This window comes from Cupressus sempervirens, chromosome 1, assembly GCF_028749045.1.
Source record: "Cupressus sempervirens isolate cs-2001-9-10 chromosome 1, ASM2874904v1, whole genome shotgun sequence".
Classification (NCBI taxonomy): Eukaryota; Viridiplantae; Streptophyta; class Pinopsida; order Cupressales; family Cupressaceae; genus Cupressus; species Cupressus sempervirens.
Genome location: NC_143118.1, coordinates 850,507,011 through 850,525,657, shown reverse-complemented (window position 1 = coordinate 850,525,657; position 18,647 = coordinate 850,507,011).

The following is an 18,647-nucleotide window of genomic DNA, read 5'->3' as shown; positions in this document are numbered from 1 at the left end:
TGTTTTTGTAACCCCCAAAATTATTTCATCTCACGAATCATAGAAATTGCAAATCCATCTTTCATCTCATCATAAAAATTATTACTTGCCCCATCATTACCACAAAAAATGATATCATCAAAAAATGCTTCAATGATCAATATGCCATTAGGATTATTTGTCAAATACATGTTACTATTTGCATTATCTTTCTTAAATCCCAAACTCAACAAGTTCTTATCCAATCTATCATGTTACGCTCTAGGTTCTTGCCTTAATCCATACACTACCTTCTTTAGCTTGCATACTATGCATTTGTCTTCTTTTAATCCAAATCCATTAGGTTGTTCAATGTAGATCTTGTCTACAAGTTTATCATTCAAGAAAGCTAACTTGACATCCATCTGGTATATATTGAAATTATTGTTGGATGCATAAGCCAAAAATAATCTTACAACCTCTAATCTTTGTATAGGGGCAAAATTTTGTTCAAAATCTATACCTTCCTATTGTGACTATCCATTACATACTATCCTTTCTTTGTTCCTTACACCATCACCTTTCTCATCTATTTTGTTCCTGAAAACCCAATTTGCACTTGTAATATTCTTATCTTTATGTCTAGGGACTAATCCTCATGTATTTTTCTTTTCAATTTTCTCAAGTTCTTCTTTCATTGCATTTATCCAAAATTCATCCTTACATGCTTCATCAATAGTCATAGTCTTAAACTGTGAAATAAAAAAGAATTACCCTTACCTTACCTCTTGTTATTACTCCTCTACTAGCATTGCCAATAGTCTTATTATCAAGATGATTCGTTGCAACATACATAGGTGTTATTTTCTCTCCTCTAGTTTCCTCAATCTATACTTGTATTCTATCATCCATTTCAAAGATTAATTCTTGCTCTATATTCTAATTTATCACTAGTGTCTAACTTGTATTCACCTGATTTGAATCATCATTAGAATCATATTTAAATGTTCTCTCTTGTACCTAAAATCTTTCATCAATTCTAACATTTTCACTCTCAACAATCTTCTTTAGCCTTTGATTATAACATCTATAAGCCTTACTCTTAGTAGAATAACCAAGAAATACGCCTTCATCACTTCTAGGATCAAATTTCCCTATATAATCTTTCCTTTTGATATAACATATGCTTCAAAATATTTTGAAATATTTGATGTAGGTGTGCAACCAAACCATAATTCATAAGGGGTTTTACCTATTCCTCTTATGATTCAAACCATGTTCATGGTGTGTACTACAATATCAGCCACTTCTCTCTACTAAACATGTGATGCCTTTCCTTCATGTAACACTACCATTTTTGTGTCATTGTTTTGTTTTTTCTTTCTGCCACTCCATTCTTCTAAAGTATTTTAGGTTCTAAATTTTTTCTACAAATTCAATTGTCATCACAAAATGCATTGAACTAATTTGATGTAATTCTCCTCCTCTATCAAATCTTAAATATTTTATTCTCCTACATGATTCATTCTCAAAATCCTCCTTGATTATCTTTAATTTATCAAAAGCTTTAAATTTCTCTCTCAAAAAAGGCAACCCACATCATCTTATTAAAATCACCAATGAAAAGAATAAAGTACTTTTCACCATAGAATGTTCTTGTCTTTATAGGACCACATAGATTTATATGAACAATCTCCAACTTTTCTAGAGTAGCGAGCATCTTGCTCTAAAATGCATTTCTTTTATGTTTTGTCATTACTTGCTCCTTACACATCATGTTAAAAGGTTTCACAATCTTAGGTAGATCCCTTATATCACTAGAGTTACTAACCTTCACTATAGTGTCAAAGTTTATGTGACAACATATTTTGTGCAATAAGCAATTTTCATAAGCTTTTGTAACGAAACAACTAATCTCCCTAGGACTCTAATGAAATATATTACCACTTGCTCTTGTTACTATGGAAATATAATTTCCATACTTATCCTTGATTGTACATTTCTTATTATTGAATTTCAGCTCATAGCCTTTTTCTACAAGTTGTCCAATAGTTAACAAGTTATGTTTCAGTACATAAAAAAAATACACATCTTTAGTGTTATTCTTACCATCAAAATTAATAGAACCTTTTCCCTTAATAGGACAAGGAACATTTTTAAAAACTCTAACAACTCCTCCATCATAGTTTTTTAGTGAATATATATGTTATCTATTTTTTGTACTTGCATACTCCAATCTAATTTCCTTCTCTAGAACATGCTCTCTTACAAAGTGCTACTTAATTACAAAGTATTTAGTCTTAGAATGTAAAATAGGATTCTTAGACATATTGATTGTGTGTGTATTATCACAATGCATAATAGTAGGTTCTAAAAATGTAATACCAATATCCTTCAACATTTGTTTCTTTCATATAATTTGATTACAATTGCTTATTGTTGCAACATATTCTACCTCTTCTATGTCCTAAGAAATACAATCTTGCTTTTTAGTTAACCAAGATATAACCTTCCTTCAATAATAAAAGTCTCATCCACTTGTGACTTTTCTATCATCTACATTAATTTCCTGCCCAATCACCATCAATGTATGCATACAATGTGAAATCATTAGATCTGTCATACCATAAGCCTAATTCCAATGTTCCCTTCAAATATATGAAAATCCCTTTTACTATTGCAAAGTGTGTCTCCTTGTTTGCATAGTACTAGGTGAATCATCATTTTTAGTCAATTTGCATCCTATAGCAATAGGTGGTTCAACTATTTTACATTTTTTCATGCCAAATCTAACCAACAATTCCTTGAGATACTTAGTCTAAGATATGAGAATTTCATCTTTAGTTTTTATTTTTTGTAACCCCAAAAAGTATTTCATCTCACCACTCGTATACATCTCAAATTCATCTTTCATCTCATCAGAAAAATTATTACTTGCCCCATCATTACCACAAAAAATGATATCATCAAAAAATGCTTGAATGATCAATAAGCCATTAGGATTAGTTGTCAAATACATGTTACTATTTGCATTACCTTTCTTAGATCCAAAACTCAATAAGTGCTTATCCAATCTATCATGCTAGGCTCTAGGTGCTTGCCTTAATCCATAGACCACCTTCTTTAGCTTGCACATTAAGCATTTCTCTTCTTTTGATCCAAATCCTTCAGGCTATTCAATATAGATCTCATCACCAAGTTTATCATTTCAGAAAGCTAACTTGACATCCATTTGATATATCTTAAAATTCTTGTTAGATGCATAAGCCAAAAATAATCTTACAACCTCCAATTTTTCTACAGGGGAAAAAGTTTGTTTAAAATCTATACCTTCCTATTGTGACTAGCCATTACATACTATCCTTTCTTTGTTCCTTACAACTTCACCTTTCTCACCTATTTTGTTCCTGAAAACCCATTTTTCACCTATAATATTCTTATCTTTAGGTCTAGGGTCTAATTCCCATGTATTTTTCTTCTCAATTTTCTCAAGTTCTTCTTTCATTATATTTATCCAAAATTCATCCTTACATGCTTCATCAATAGTCTTAGGCTTAATTTGTGAAATCAAAAAAATATATCCCTTACCTCACCTCTTATCATTACTTCCTTGTTAGCATTACCAATAGTCTTATTAGCAGGATGATTCCTTGCAACATACCTAGTTTTTGTTTTATCTCCTCTAGGTTCCTCAATCTATACCTATATTCTGTCATCCATTTCAAAGATTAATTCTTGCTCTGTATTCTAATTTATCACTGGTCTCTAACTTGTATTCACTTGATTTGAATCATCATTAGAATTATATTTAAATGTTCTCTCTTGTACCTAAAATCTTTCGTCAATCCTAACATTTTCACTCTCAACAATCTTCTTTAGTCTCTGATTATAACATCTATAAGCCTTACTCTTAGTAGAATAACCAAGAAATTTGCCTTCATCACTTCTAGGATCAAATTTCCCTATATAATCTTTCCTTTTGATATAACATTTTCTTCAAAACATTTTGAAATATTAATAATAGGTGTTTGACCAAACCATAATTCAAAAGGGGTTTTACCTATTTCTCTTATGATCCAAACCATGTTCATGGTGTGTACTACAATTTTAGTTGCTTCTCTCTATTGAACATGTGATACGTTTCCTTCATGTAACACTACCATTTTTGTGTCACTTATTATTTTGTTTCTTCTTTTTGCTACTCCGATCTTCTATAGTGTTTTAGGTTCTAAAACTTGTCTATGAATTTAATTGTCATTAGACAATGCATTGAACTATTTTGATGCAATTCTCCTCCTTTATCAGATCTTGAAAATTTTATCCTTGTGCTTGATTCATTCTCAAAATCCTCCTTGAATATATTTAATTTATCAAAAGCTTTAAATTTCTCTCTCAAAAAAGGCAACCCACATCATCTTAGTAAAATCAACAATGAAAAGAATAAAGTACTTTTCACCATAGAATGTTCTTATCTTTATAGGACCACATCTAGATTTATGTGAACAATCTCCAACTTTTTTGGAGTAGCGAGCATCGTGCTCTAAAATTTATTTCTTTTCTATTCTGTCATTACAAGCTCCTTACACATCATTTTAAAAGGTTTCAATATCTTAGGTAGATCCCTTATATCATTAGAATTACTCACCTTCACTATAGTATCAAAGTTTATGTGATAAAATATTTTGTGCTATAACCAATTGTCTTCAATTTTTGTAACTAAATAACTAATCTCCCTAGGATTCAAATGAAATATATTACCTCTTTTTCTTATTCCTATGGAAATCTCATTTCCATACTTATCCTTGATTATACATTTATTATTATTGAATTTCAGCACATAGCCTTTGTCTACTAGTTGTCCAACACTTAACAAGTTATGTCTCAGTACATAAAAAAAATACACATCTTTAGTGTTATTATTACCATCAAAAGTAATAGAACCTTTTCCCTTAATAGGACAAGGAGCATTTTTACCAACTCTAACAACTCCTCCATCATAGCTTTTAAGTTCAACAAACTTGTCTTTATCACCTATCATGTGATGTGAACATCCACTATCTATAATGCAGTTTGATTTCTTTTTCTCTACATGTGAAATAAGTGCTCTCCCTTCTTTAACATGACTTTCTTACTTAATAGAAATAAATCAAATTCCATCTTCATCATCACCATATAGAAAGATGATTTCCTTAATTTCAATTACATCATTAGTCACATATAAACATTCCTTAGGTATCTTTAATTTGTAAGTTGTTGGTTTTATTGTAAATTTTCTTGTAGGACACTTACAAGAAAAATGATCAAATTGCTTGCAATTCCAACAAACAAAAGGATAATTTTTCTTGAAAATGCCCTTACCTTTATGTTATCTTTATGCAATCAATAACACAAACTCATCTATCTATCTTTCTTCTTCCTAGATATCTTCCCAATCACTTGCATAATCTTCAAGACTTCCACTGGTGCTTGTAGTCATTGTTAGTACTCTCTTATCTTTAATTATGTGCACTAGCTCTAAAGAGGTCTCTACTCTAGGAAAAGCATCTCTCAATCTACTAGTTTCAAAATTTTGCAATTTTTCAATTAATGTTTCTCTATTAAAGGTTTTCATAATAGTAATAACTTCTTCAATAGCATTTACCTTGTTGTCATAAGTAGGACTCCAAGGATCTTAGAATCTTTTGGCATTCTTCATCTTTTGATATAGTTCCTTCATAACTCTTTATATATGTAGTAACATCACCAATTCTCTACACATATGTCCTAATATTTTTTCATCTTCTTGCATTCTAGCATTTTCTAGCTTAGTTTTCCAATTTTGCAATTTCACTTTCTTTGTATGTTCATCACCCCCATATAATTTTTCTAACCTAGTCCAAATTGTTAGCAAAATATTCAGTGCTCCCCTTAGGATTCATGACAAGGGTCTCTTTTTGTTGACTGTAAAGATAATTTTAGTATTGACTATTAGTATAAAACACTTAGTCATCCAAAAGGAAGAGTTGTTCGATCAACACTACAATCGAGCCACAGTAGAGGCCGAGCAATAAAGAGAAGTGTACAAGTTTAGTTTGTGCCGAGCAGAGCATAGTTTCTGAATAGCTAGTTGTTGTTGATCTATTTAGTGGGAAACATATCATATAAGTCAAGTGATATAGGAGCTAAGAATTTAAAGAGAAAATAAATTTGAAGCCAAGCGAACCAAGCTTGACCGAGCATCAAAGCCTATATGTGTTGAGTTATGTAGTTTGAGTATATGAGTTTGGAATGACACAAACTCTTAGGTGAACCATTTTGTAGAGCATGAAACATATTTCTAAGTTTGAGGAGAAGATCAAGGAGGTAATTACACCTGTGACTACAAATTATCAATCCCTATGTAATATGATGAACCAATAAGGAAATATGAAGGATTAAGTGGCAAAAAGGATGAATCTGGATTATTGATTATAATCTAGAAGTTTCTTAAGATGGATATGTGAGCTTTAGGAATGAGTGTATGCGAAGTTGTAGGAGATTCAACAAGTTCTAAAGAAGTAAGGTGACTAAGCACTATAGTGAGGAGTTATTGCAGATCAGTCACAGAGAGTTGATTATAGTTTGGATAGAGAAGATTTTTTATCATCATTTTGGTGCCAATCGAAGGATCAAGGTACTGTTACATTTTAACAAGTGTATCACGTGAATATCTTAATAGAGTGGCCCTAATGAGTTTATTGTTAATCTCCTAACAGAGCACTCACTTAATTGTGAAGTTAAAATCCTTTTGTAAAGATAGACTTAATAGTCTTATAGGCTTTTAGCAGATCAAACCCCTCACTATTGGTCTATCTAACTGTTGTTGTCTATTAGTGTCAAACACTAAGTCATTTATTAGGTAGAGTTAGATGGTCATCACTACAACCGAGCTACTCTATATAGGTTGAGTCATGTATATAAACTTGTATATACTAACCTCTATAGGATCTGAGCAAGTATGTGGTCACTGAGTATTTTTAGTGTAAGTCGAGTTACATAGAAGGTACCGAGAATAGTAGAGATTGAGTGCCAACAACATATATAGTGAGTGTTGAGTATCAGAAATAGTAAGTTTTGAGCAACACCAAATTTACATTCAAGTCATGAATGATACAATCTTTGAGGTAAACTATTTCAAGCCAACATGGACCTGATATTTAATACTTGTAGAGTTTTTTACAAAGATTTTTATGCATTTTTATGATGTGGATCATAGATCCCTATGTTCTGTGAAGAATGAATCAGCTGAAGAGGAAAAACAAAGAAGCATCTGGAAAAATCTTTATGAAATCTTTAAATTGAGAAGAAATTGACATAAGTTATGTATGCTATGGCAAAATATATGGTGATATGAAGGAGCAGATAGGCTATTCATATGATTCATATGTGAATGTGTAAACTTTTCATAAGAGGCAAAGTGTTTTGTTATTCTTGTATTGCATAAAATGTAACTAAGGAATAAACAATAAACAACTAAAAGCCTATTCCTACATTTTCATACAAACCTCAAATATAAGTAATATAGAGAAGCATGCAAACAAGTGTGAAGAAATGAAATAAGAAATAACTCTAAAGTATATTCAACACAACTTATGCAAATGCAAACCACCAAAATAATATGTGTATATGATGTTGTTTTATTGTTGGAATGTGGTTGCTCACAAATCCTACATCATAACAATAGGCTACAGAGTGCTTATGGAAATGAGGAGATGGTTCTTCTTTTATAAGAAATAAGATGAAATGGATGGTTGAGATTCAAAATGAGACAAAGGGATATGATTCCTTAGGATCAATGAGGTGTCCTTGAGGTGGAGGCCAAGTGCACTCCATGTTTAATAGGGCTTTGACCATTCAAAGGGGGAAAGATGCTCACACGTGTGAGCAACCTTTGATGTGATGGGTCAATGACATGTGTACGAGGTTGGAAGCTCAAGGTTTCTCACACATGTGTGAGAAAATTTGGTTCACACGTGAAGGGGGGAAAATGTATCACATGTGACTAGGGTTTGCTAATCCTTTGATTAGGATTGTGCAAATGATTAAGGATATGATTATATGGAAAATTAGGATTAATTAGTGGTAAGTGGATTAGCCTAGATTAGAAGGATGAGTTAGGTTAGAAGTGAGGTTAGGTGAAGGTTAAAGTTAGAAGCCTTGTGCTCAAATAGAACTAAATATAATATTTAATTCCAAGTGAAACTAAAAGGGATTACTTAAATAAAATAATTCATTTACTTAATTAAAGTGAATGATTAATATGCAAGTGGGATGAGGGGAAATAGGCTAGGATTAAATAAATGTAAATATATTTAAATCAAGGATAGGGGATAATGATGAATGTAATTAAATAAATATAAATTTATTTAATTAAAGGTAAAATAAGGCTAAAATTAAATAAATAATAAATATCTATTTAATTGGTCAAAAAAAGGGTATTTGTGCTCAATTAGACAATTTTAGGGGTCTACAATTCCATAACAGAGCAAGCGACCTAGTCAACTAGTGAAGGATAAAAGAGTCATATCAGATCAAGAGATTAGATCAGATTGGAAAGAAGAGATCCAATATCAACTTATCAAAGAAAGATAAGGAATAGGTTTTGAATCTATTTTAACAGATTGAGACAAGGTAAATCTCTTAATAGAGTGGTATTAACAGATTTTTGTAAATCTCCTAATAGAGTCCTTACTTTGTTGTAAGTGTGAAATCATTTAACTATTGGAGTTGATGAAATCCAACTCTGAAGATGCCCAAGATCACCTGCATGCGAAAACCTGTCAAAGGGAAGCCAAGGAGAGAAGAGCGTAGAGCAAGGGAAAAACCCTAAATGGACATGAGAGAGAGAGACAACAAGTATGCAAACACAAGAAAATATGTATTTACAATAGAATGTGATGTTGTTATACAATGAGGGAGCTCGAATATAAAGAGCTCTGGGAATCTTCTAGAATGAGCTAGAAGACACTAGGAGATAAGTGTGACAACTAAGAATACATCCACTTAAGATGGAAAGTCCTCGAACAATGTGAGAGGATAAGTATAACTTAGGAGAGAACAAACTCCCGTATTGTCAACAACTCATAACAAACTCCTAGACTACAACTAATAAATAAAATAAATGCATTTACCTAAGTAAGCTTAAGTAAATAGAATAACTAATTAGATAATTAATTATTTACTCTAACACCCCCCCTTAAGTGCAACTTAGGGAAATGCCTTAAGTTCACAAAACTAAGATGAATGCAGAATGGGTCCCGACAATGAGGCCATGTTAGGTACCCATATACAATGCAAGAAAATGAAACCTCTGTAAATGGGGAAAGAGAGAAAATCACGTGGGAAAAACCATCCCCCAAAAAGAGGTAAAAACCTAGTGAAGAATTGAAGAAGCCTCCAACTAGGGAAATGTCCCCTAAAACAGGAACAAGAAAGTGATCATGTAGAGGCATCACTGAAGCATGTAGAAGTCGCAAATCTGCCAAACTGCTGATCTGAAGAACCTCCATGGAAGAAGAAGGCACAAATTGAGTGTGTCTATATGGTAGATGATCCATCTCACCAAAATGCATAGGTAGCCAGCCACTGCAATCGCCTTGAATATAGGATCAACCATTGAATACATAGCTCACACTATCGAACCATCAAACCAAGGATGCATTAGAATAATAGCATAACCCCCCCTTAATGCAGATGGGGTGAGATGATAGGCAACTAAGAAAGTGGGCCAAAGTCTCTTGCAGACGAACCAAGAACGATGAGAGAGGAAGAGGTACAAACACCTATAAAGACATAGTCACACTAACACTGCATTGGGCTAATGTCGTGGAAGGGACACTCACTTGACAAAGGGAGAAGGCCTAAAATAGCAAACAACTATCCCCCCCATGGTGCTTTATGAAAATAGTGCAAGTACAACTGACTCAAAATAATGTTCATGATCCCCAAAATGCAAAAGTGGCACTTTATCTTAGTGCGATACAAAAAAGTGGTTCAAAATGATAGCTACAATGATCAAAATTGAAAACAAGCTATTACAAAAAATAGTACAACCTAAAACAAAGGAAACCATGCCAAGAAAATGATCCTTAGGCCTAAAACACTCAAGATATCCACCATATAGAAAAAATGCCAAAAATATGATAGAAAGAGCATGGGCCAAAAACTAAGGAAAAGGACCACATTTCTAGAAAGTACACAGAACCAAATTTTCAGAAATATAAAATTTTCAAAAAATTGACATGGGATGCAAAAGATATGCTTGCCAAAGTAAAAAACACAACTTCAAACTTTGACTACAAAAATAGGCAACAAAAAAGCATCAAAATCTAAAAATACCTACACCAATGTCTCCATCTTGGAATCAGCTTTTCGACGCTTCTTTTGGATCGGAAAAATACCTCCGTATGCTCAAGTTATGGCCAAAAAGTTGAGAGTAGGTAAAAAAGGACCTTGAAGGAGAGGCAGGAAGGTCTGATGATGGAGTGCTAACATCATGCTGATGTAAGCATTTGACTAGAAAAAATTTGATGGCCACGTGGCTGTCGCCGCAAAAAGAAAGCCATGTGGATGCCATGTGACAAAATGCTGATGTGGCAGGGGTGACGTGGCTGGTCCACGTGGCACCCAGGCCACATGTCACCCTCGCGGGCTGCCAAGTGGCAAAACTGTCGTGTGGCCACTGACTGTACCTGGGCTGCGTCAAAGACACGTGTCAGAGGTAGGTTGGCTGGAACTGCTGACGAGTCTCCACGCGGGGGGTTGAGCTAGCAGGTGACGGTGGAGCGGTGCTAACTGTGTTTGAGCAGACGCGCAGTGACTTAATCACCAGCTGAGCAGAGCGCAGAGGGGGGCGCCACCTAGAGGAGTGGTGGGCGAGTTGCGGCCAGGGCTGGGTGGAGTCTGAGCAGAGCTGCCGATGTTGGAGAGGTGCTGGCAGAGTGCAGGGAGCCCCATGGTGGCCACTGGGCGGTGCCGTGGTGGTGCAACCCTGCGCTATTTTTTAAAAAAAATTTAAATCGCAAATCGATCGTACGACTGTACAGAAGGGCCTTTGAGCAAATTTTTTTTGCCTCCCAGATCTCTATCTCCAAAATTGACAAGTTTTATATGAATCTTGACTGCAAATGGCCTTCTAGACCCAATGGCAGTGTCCGTTTGGGTTGAAAGTGCTCCAAAAATTTGCTGATCCCCTGATTTGAAGAAAAATGCACAAACAAACTAGGGTTTGTGACTCCAAATCACGACTTCAAAAATCTTCAACCAAGTAGCAGTAGGAAGGCTTTGATACGATGTTGGTGTTGATGAAATTTAACTCTGAATAGGCCCAAGATCACCTGTATGCAAAAACCTGTCAAAGGGAAGCCAAGGAGAGAAGAGCGTGGAGCAAGGGAAAAACCCTAAACAGACATGAGAGAGAGACAAAAAGTATGCAAACACAAGAAAATATGTATTTACAATAGAATGCGATGCTGTTATACAATGAGGGAGCCCGAATATAAAGAGCTCCAAGAATCTTCCAGAATGAGCTAGAAGATGATAAGAGATAAGTGTAACAACTAAGCATACATCCACTTAAGGTGGAAAGTCCTCGAACAATATGAGAGGATAAGTATGACTTAGGAGAGAACAAACTCCCATATTGTCAACAACTTATAACAAACTCCTAGACTACAACTAATAAATAAAATAAATGCATTGACCTAAGTAAGCTTAAGTAAATAGAATAAATAATTAGATAATTAATTATTTACTCTAACACTAACAAGGTGATATCTAACAGTTTTAAAATATTTTAATACTGCAGACCCCTCATTGGGTAGTTCAAAATAGTTTAATAGGGCAGACCCCTCATTAGATATGGTCAAACATTGTAACCCTAATAGGTTAATTTTACTACTACAATAGTGAGGATTTGTGGGTGTCATCCCCATCCTAGTTTTACGTTCAAATTGAAGTGTTTCTAGATAACCAAAATCTTTGTGTCATGTGATTACTTTTCATGAATGTGATTGATAGATTAGATCTTATATGCTATTACAATTTGATTTTATAAGTTATGCATGCATAAGCAAGTGGATATGAGATGGTAAATATGGTGAATGCATTATAGAATTGTTGAAAAGGCTAAAGTATTACAGATCCTAATCAACCCCCTCCCCCCTCTCAGTATCTTAGTGTCCAATTAAGACTTCCAACAATTGGTATAAGAGCCAAGTTCTCTTGAAGAAGTTTATCAACTTAGAGTAAAGATCTTGGAGATGGAGGCTTTCAGATTGGACACAACTATTGACAAGCAAGTGATTGACATCCAACTCTTACTGTAAAAACTTGAGATAGCTAGACAAGATTTGAAGAAATTTTAGAAAAGGGGAAATGAATTTACAATTCAAGACAAATAGTTTTCTTATGAAGAAGTTGAGATTGAAGGATTATTTGAAACAATAAATTCAAATGACACAACATCCATAGATCTACTAAAAAGTAACATACTCCTGAAGGAAGAAGTCAGAGGACTGAAAAGGGAACATGAGATTCAATCAATAAGGTTATGTGAAGTAACTGAGAAAAAGAAGAAAGCTGAGAAAGAGAAGGTTGTTGCTGAGGAAGACAAATGGCTAATGACAACTAGACTTGAAGAAATGATATCTGATGTACAAAAGCTCACAAACACTCTGTTAGAGTAAATAATTAATAATTAATAATTAATTCTATTTACTTAAGCTTACTTAAGCAAATGCATTTCATTTATTAGTTGTAGTCTAGGAATTAGTTATAAGTTGTTGACAATACGAGAGTTTGTTCTCTCCTAAGTCATACTTATCCTCTCACATTGTTCGAGGACTTTCCACCTCATGTGGATGTATGCTTAGTTGTCAACCTTATCTCCTAGCATCTTCTAGCTTGTTCTAGGAGATTCCTTGAGCTCTCTATATTCGAGCTCCCTCATTGTATTTTCAACATCTCATTCTTGCATATTATAAATACATATTTTCTTATATTGCAATATCTTTTTCCTCTCTCATGTCCATTTAGGGTTTTTCCCTAGCTCCATGCTCTTCCTTCCTTGGCTTCCCTTTCATAGGTTATTTGCATGCAGGTGATCTTGGGTGTCTTCGGAGTTAGATTTCATCAACTCCAACATGGTATCAAAGCCTTCCTGTTGCTGCTTGATTGAAAGATTTTTAAAGCTATGATTTGAAGTCACAAACCTTAGTTTGTTTGTGCATTTTTCTTCAAACTAGGGGGACAACAAATTTTCAGAGCACTTTGGACCCAAACAGATGTTGCCATTGGATTCAAAAGGCACTTTTTAGCTACGATTCATATAAAACTTGTTACTTTTGGAGATAGAGCTTTAGGAGGCAAAAACAATTTGGTTGTAGGACTTTTTGTACGGATCGTACAGATTTTTGAGCAAAAAAAAATTTTAAAAATATTTTTTGTGCCACAGTTGGGTGGCCACCACTGCACCATCGCGGGGCCACCGCCATGCCACCCATGCTCAACCCATGGGCCCTCGTAGCCAGCTACATAGCCACAACACCGTTGCGGCCTGGCCGCTACCCATCCACTGCCCGTTGTAGATCTTTGCCAGTGTCTATGCTAGATCCCGCTGCTTGACTGCAGATCGTCACCCTTGTTCTGCCACTCCTCCGCTCCTGCAGTACTCCTCTGCCACCTAGCTCCAACTCAGCACCAGTGACAGTTCTGTACCTTAGTTGGCCTTTTTGCACCCAGTCATTGTGTTGTGGGGATGTCACATGGCATAGGTGCCACATGACACTTTGCCACGTGGACCCTGCCATGTCACTTGCCACCTTGTCTGCCTGCCACATGGCATCCGTGTGGCACTGCCACATGGACTTCCATGTGGCATTTTTTTTCGGAAACGATTGACAAGCCATCAAATTTAATATCGTAGAATGCTGATGCCATCATGACGTCACTACATCTTGAGCCTCTTGCACCTTTTCAAGGGTCATTTTGGACTTACATTCAATTTTTTGGCCATAACTTGAGCATACATAGGTATTTCTCCAATCCAAAAGAAGCACCGAAAAGCTAGTTCCGAGACGGAGACATTGGTGTAGATATTTTTAGGTTTTGATGCAGTTTTGTTTTTTTTTTTTAGTTGAAGTCTAAAGTTGTGTTTTTGACTTTGACAAGCTTTTCTTTTGCATCTCATGTCAGTTTTTTGAAAACGTTATATTTTTGAAAAGATGGTTTTGTCATCTTTTCAAAAATGTACTCCTTTTCCTTAGATTCTGGCCCATGCTCTTTCTATCATGTTTTTGACATTTTTTCTATATGGTGGATATCTTGGGTGTTTTAGGTCCAAGGATCATTTTCCTGGTATGGTTTCTTTTGTTTTAGTCTGTACTTTCTTTTATGTCAACTTTTTCTTTATTTTGATCATTGTAGACATCATTTGTAAGAACTTTTGTATACGCACTGAGATAAAGTGTCACTTTTGCATTTCGGGTTCATGAACGTTGTTTTTAAGTTAGTTGTACATGCATTATTTTTTATAAAGCACCATGGGGGGATAGTTGTTTGCTATTTTAGGCCTTCTCCCTTTGTCAAGTGAGTGTCCCTTCCATGACATTAGCCCCATGTAGCGTCATTGTGACCGTGTCTTTATAGGTATTTGTACCTCTTCCTCTCTTGTCGTTCTTGGTTCATCTATAGGAGTTTTTGGCTAACCTTTTCAGTTGCCTGTCATCTCACCCCATCTTCATTAAGGGGGGGTTATTCCGTTGTTCTAATGCTTCTATGGTTTGACGGATCATCTACCATATAGACACGCTCGGTTCGTGCCATCTTCTTCTTTGGTGGTTCTTCAAATCAGCAATTTTCCTTCTGATGGCAGATTTTGCAGCTTCTTCATGCTTCAGTGATGCTCTTCATGATCACTTTTTGTTCCTGTTTTAGGGGACATTCCCCTAGTTGGAGGCTTCTTCAGTTATTCACTAGGTTCTTACCTCTTTTTGGGGGAGGGTTTTTCCCACGTGGTTTTCTCTCTTTCCCTCTTTACAGAGGTTGCATCTCTTTGTATTGTACATGGGTACCTAACATGACCTCATTTTCAAGACCCATTCTGCATTTCATCTTAGTTTTGTGAGCTTAAGACATTTTCCTAAGTTGCACTTAAGGGGGGGTGTTAGAGTAAATAAATAATTGTTAATTATTTATTCTATTTATTTAAGCTTACTTAGGTAAATGCATTTCATTTATTAGTTGTAGTCTAGGAGTTAGTTATAAGTTGTTGACAATACGAGAGTTTGTTCTCTCCTAAGTCATACTTATCCTCTCACATTGTTCGAGGATTTTCCACCTCATGTGGATGTATGCTTAGTTGTCAAGCTTATCTTCTAGCATCTTCTAACTTGTTCTAGGAGATTCCTTGAGCTCTTTATATTCAAGCTCCCTCATTGTATTTTCAACATCTCATTCTACATATTGTAAATACATATTTTCTTGTGTTGCAATATCTTTTTCTCTCTCATGTCCGTTTAGGGTTTTTCCCTAGCTCCATGCTCTTCCTTCCTTGGCTTCCCTTTGACAGGTTATTTGCATGCAGGTGATCCTGGGTGTCTTTGGAGTTGGATTTCATCAACTCCAACACACTCAACTTGACATGATGAATCAACTGATGCTTGCATATCAAGAGTTGACCAGGAAGGATGTGGAGATAGAAAATCTAATATCATTGGCCTGCCTCACAAAAGGTGTGTGATAATCATGCCCACAACCTTACTTAGGAATAATGTATTCAATATAAGGATTATTCCCCCCATCATGAGGTGCTTTTAATTTGTCAACCCAGGGATGCATACTTAAAATGGTCGGCATAGTATGTGCACTAGGTTTCTTAAAGAGTCATTATGCTTATGCTGCAGGAAAGTAAAATGCAAGGAAAGAACCTACACTAGTGTTGCAAGAAATTAACACACTTAACTCTTCACTAAAATGAATGCTAGAAATACAATTAAATGCTAACTTATATCCTAACTCAAACCATCCACTATAACTGTTCTTGCAGATGCTATAGGAACACTCACAAAGTATGATGTTGTAGGAAGAAACTTACAACTTCTACTTGAAATACTAGAAATGCTAGAAGTAAATCTACACCACTCTAGTCTAATCCACCTCCCAAGTGGGCCCCCTTGGTCATCTTCTGCTAATCTACTAACATAGAATGTAAACCAAGAACTATTTCATTATATTCCAAAATTCCTTACATAAGAACAATACAAAAAACTATAAAATAATTTACTATGAGAGTCAATAGTTTCTTCTTATAAAGTTTCTTCAAACCTTCTAAAACTATTGATCCCATACCTATAAATAGAGGATTGACACTTATTATAAAATAGGAAAAAGAACAATCTGACTACAAATCTACCAGAGAGAAAGAAGGAAATATAATAGTTCACGGTATAAATAATAAAGTTTGGATAACCGATTCAACACAATAGTAAATGAAGAGGAAATATAGCAACTTTTCATCTCTGCACTCTTGGAATAATGGCTCCTCATTTGTAGCGGTCGTGTCTCTTGATACCATTATGGTTCTTCCACCATGACTGGACTTTAATGTTCCTCCTTGAATGTTGTCAACCACCTCCGACTTCTTCCCTATCAGGTTAGTTATGATGCATAAATAATTGCAAACAAGCATAATAAAATTAAATCCAAATACTAGAAGACTCATTTTGATGGTTATATGAAAAACTGCATTATATGTATAATATTGGCAAAATATGACATACTATCTACCCATAGGTTAATGGTTCTATATGGACTTAATCATAAGTTCGACTAAACATAAGTTTACAAATGTCTTGGTAGTGTTAAAATAGAGTATTTAAAATTATCATAAAATAGAGGCAATAATTAGCCTCATCATCTGCCCCTTCATAATTTTAATGCTTATCCTCAAGTATTACATCTTCTAGTCATTGACCAGAAATTTCCAACTTCAATCCTCCCTCTCCTGCTACTTTTGAAGGTGTAGTGGAATCCTTGTGTTCTCTCCCAAACTTCCCTTCTATGGTCCTCCTACAACTTGTCAAGTTGTTCATAATTGATATCATACATGAGCTATAAGAGCATTGGTGGCTACATTGTTAGTGGACACCACAGTTTTGGTCTAGTCTGCCTTCCCAACTATATGTGTTTCAGAGCTTGGTGAAGGGCTGCCTCTAAGTTGATAGGACTATGTGGCTTTGATCTTCTGAGTCCTTCAAGTAGTCTCCTCATCTGCTTTTAACACTAACCATGGCTCTCTAAAAGGTAAAGTAAGTCAGGTTATCATATTCCACATATACTTTTGTTTTGACCTCAAAGATTCATTTTCTTGTCTCCTAGTGCTTGTCCCCATAGGTTAGCCTAAACCAATCCCTAAGGATTTCTTTTGGTTTATCACTCTCAACTCTTAATGATAAGGATTCTATTTTCTCCTCATCTATATAATTATTTAATTGTCTCTCATAATTAGCTTCATTGTGCATCCAAGACATTAGAGCCCTTAGATGTATATCCCCTATGCAAGGTAAAGGATTCCATTGAGTATCCACAAGGATAATGAAATTGTGCACATACAATTCACAGAGAAAATTTTGTTGCCAGGATTGAAGAGTTTGGTATAAACCTGCATAGAATTTTTGAGCTAACTTGAATTATGCATTTATGTCTTTGAGGGTAAGCATAAGTTGGAATAAAAGGAATTGTTCTTTTAAAAAAAGAGCATAGATCCTAGGTGGTGGTAAGAAAGTAATTATTTGATCAGCCAATTGGAGGGCATGATTCATCTTTTGTTTCTATTTTGCCATTTGCTCTCTTAATTATGCAATTTATTCACCTTGATATGCTATGACCTTCTTCATCTCCTTTCTCTCCTCTTTCCATAGGGTTGTTATCAACACATGTTTAGTATACAATTGGAAAAGAAGCATTTGAAGGGTAATTGGGTCACTTTCTTCCCCATAGTTATTTTTCTTCCTCTATTCCCTCCACAATTGTTCTAAGATATTTGTAAACTATGTTCACTTGTAGAGAACTAGGCCATTTGTCAAACAAGTTGACTGATGCATTATTGGGGCTTTTTCATCTTTATGACCTAAAGTATCCTGTTGGCTTACTGGGGAGTAATTTTGGCTTTCATTCACCTCAACCCTACATTCCTCATCAAGGTTATGAGGAATGTTTAGAATTTTAGGTTGTTTGGGGGAATCATCCGGACAACTTGTACTAGAGATTCTTCATTAGATGGTTTGGGTGAAGTAGACTAAGTTTCTATTGACACTTTAGAAGTTTGTCCTTTCATTCTAGGGCTTCTTCGCATAATGGTCTCCTCAAGCACCACAACCGTCTTCCTACTACCACTTTTCAATGTCTCTACTACAGGACTCGACTTTGGTTTCTTTTTCTTTGAGATTGTAGGATTTAGTAGTTGTGTCAATGGGGACTACATTTTCTTCACTGGGTTGTTCATTAGGAGTAGCCTAAGGTTGTAGGGTTTTACACTAGACAAATTCTGTCCATGACATGGGAGAGACATCCCTAAGAGATCTCTCTATGAGCAATTTGATTAGGGCATGGTGAGTAATAGAGTTGTCCTTCCCTATCTGGGTTTCCTTAGCACTAATACATAACATATTACA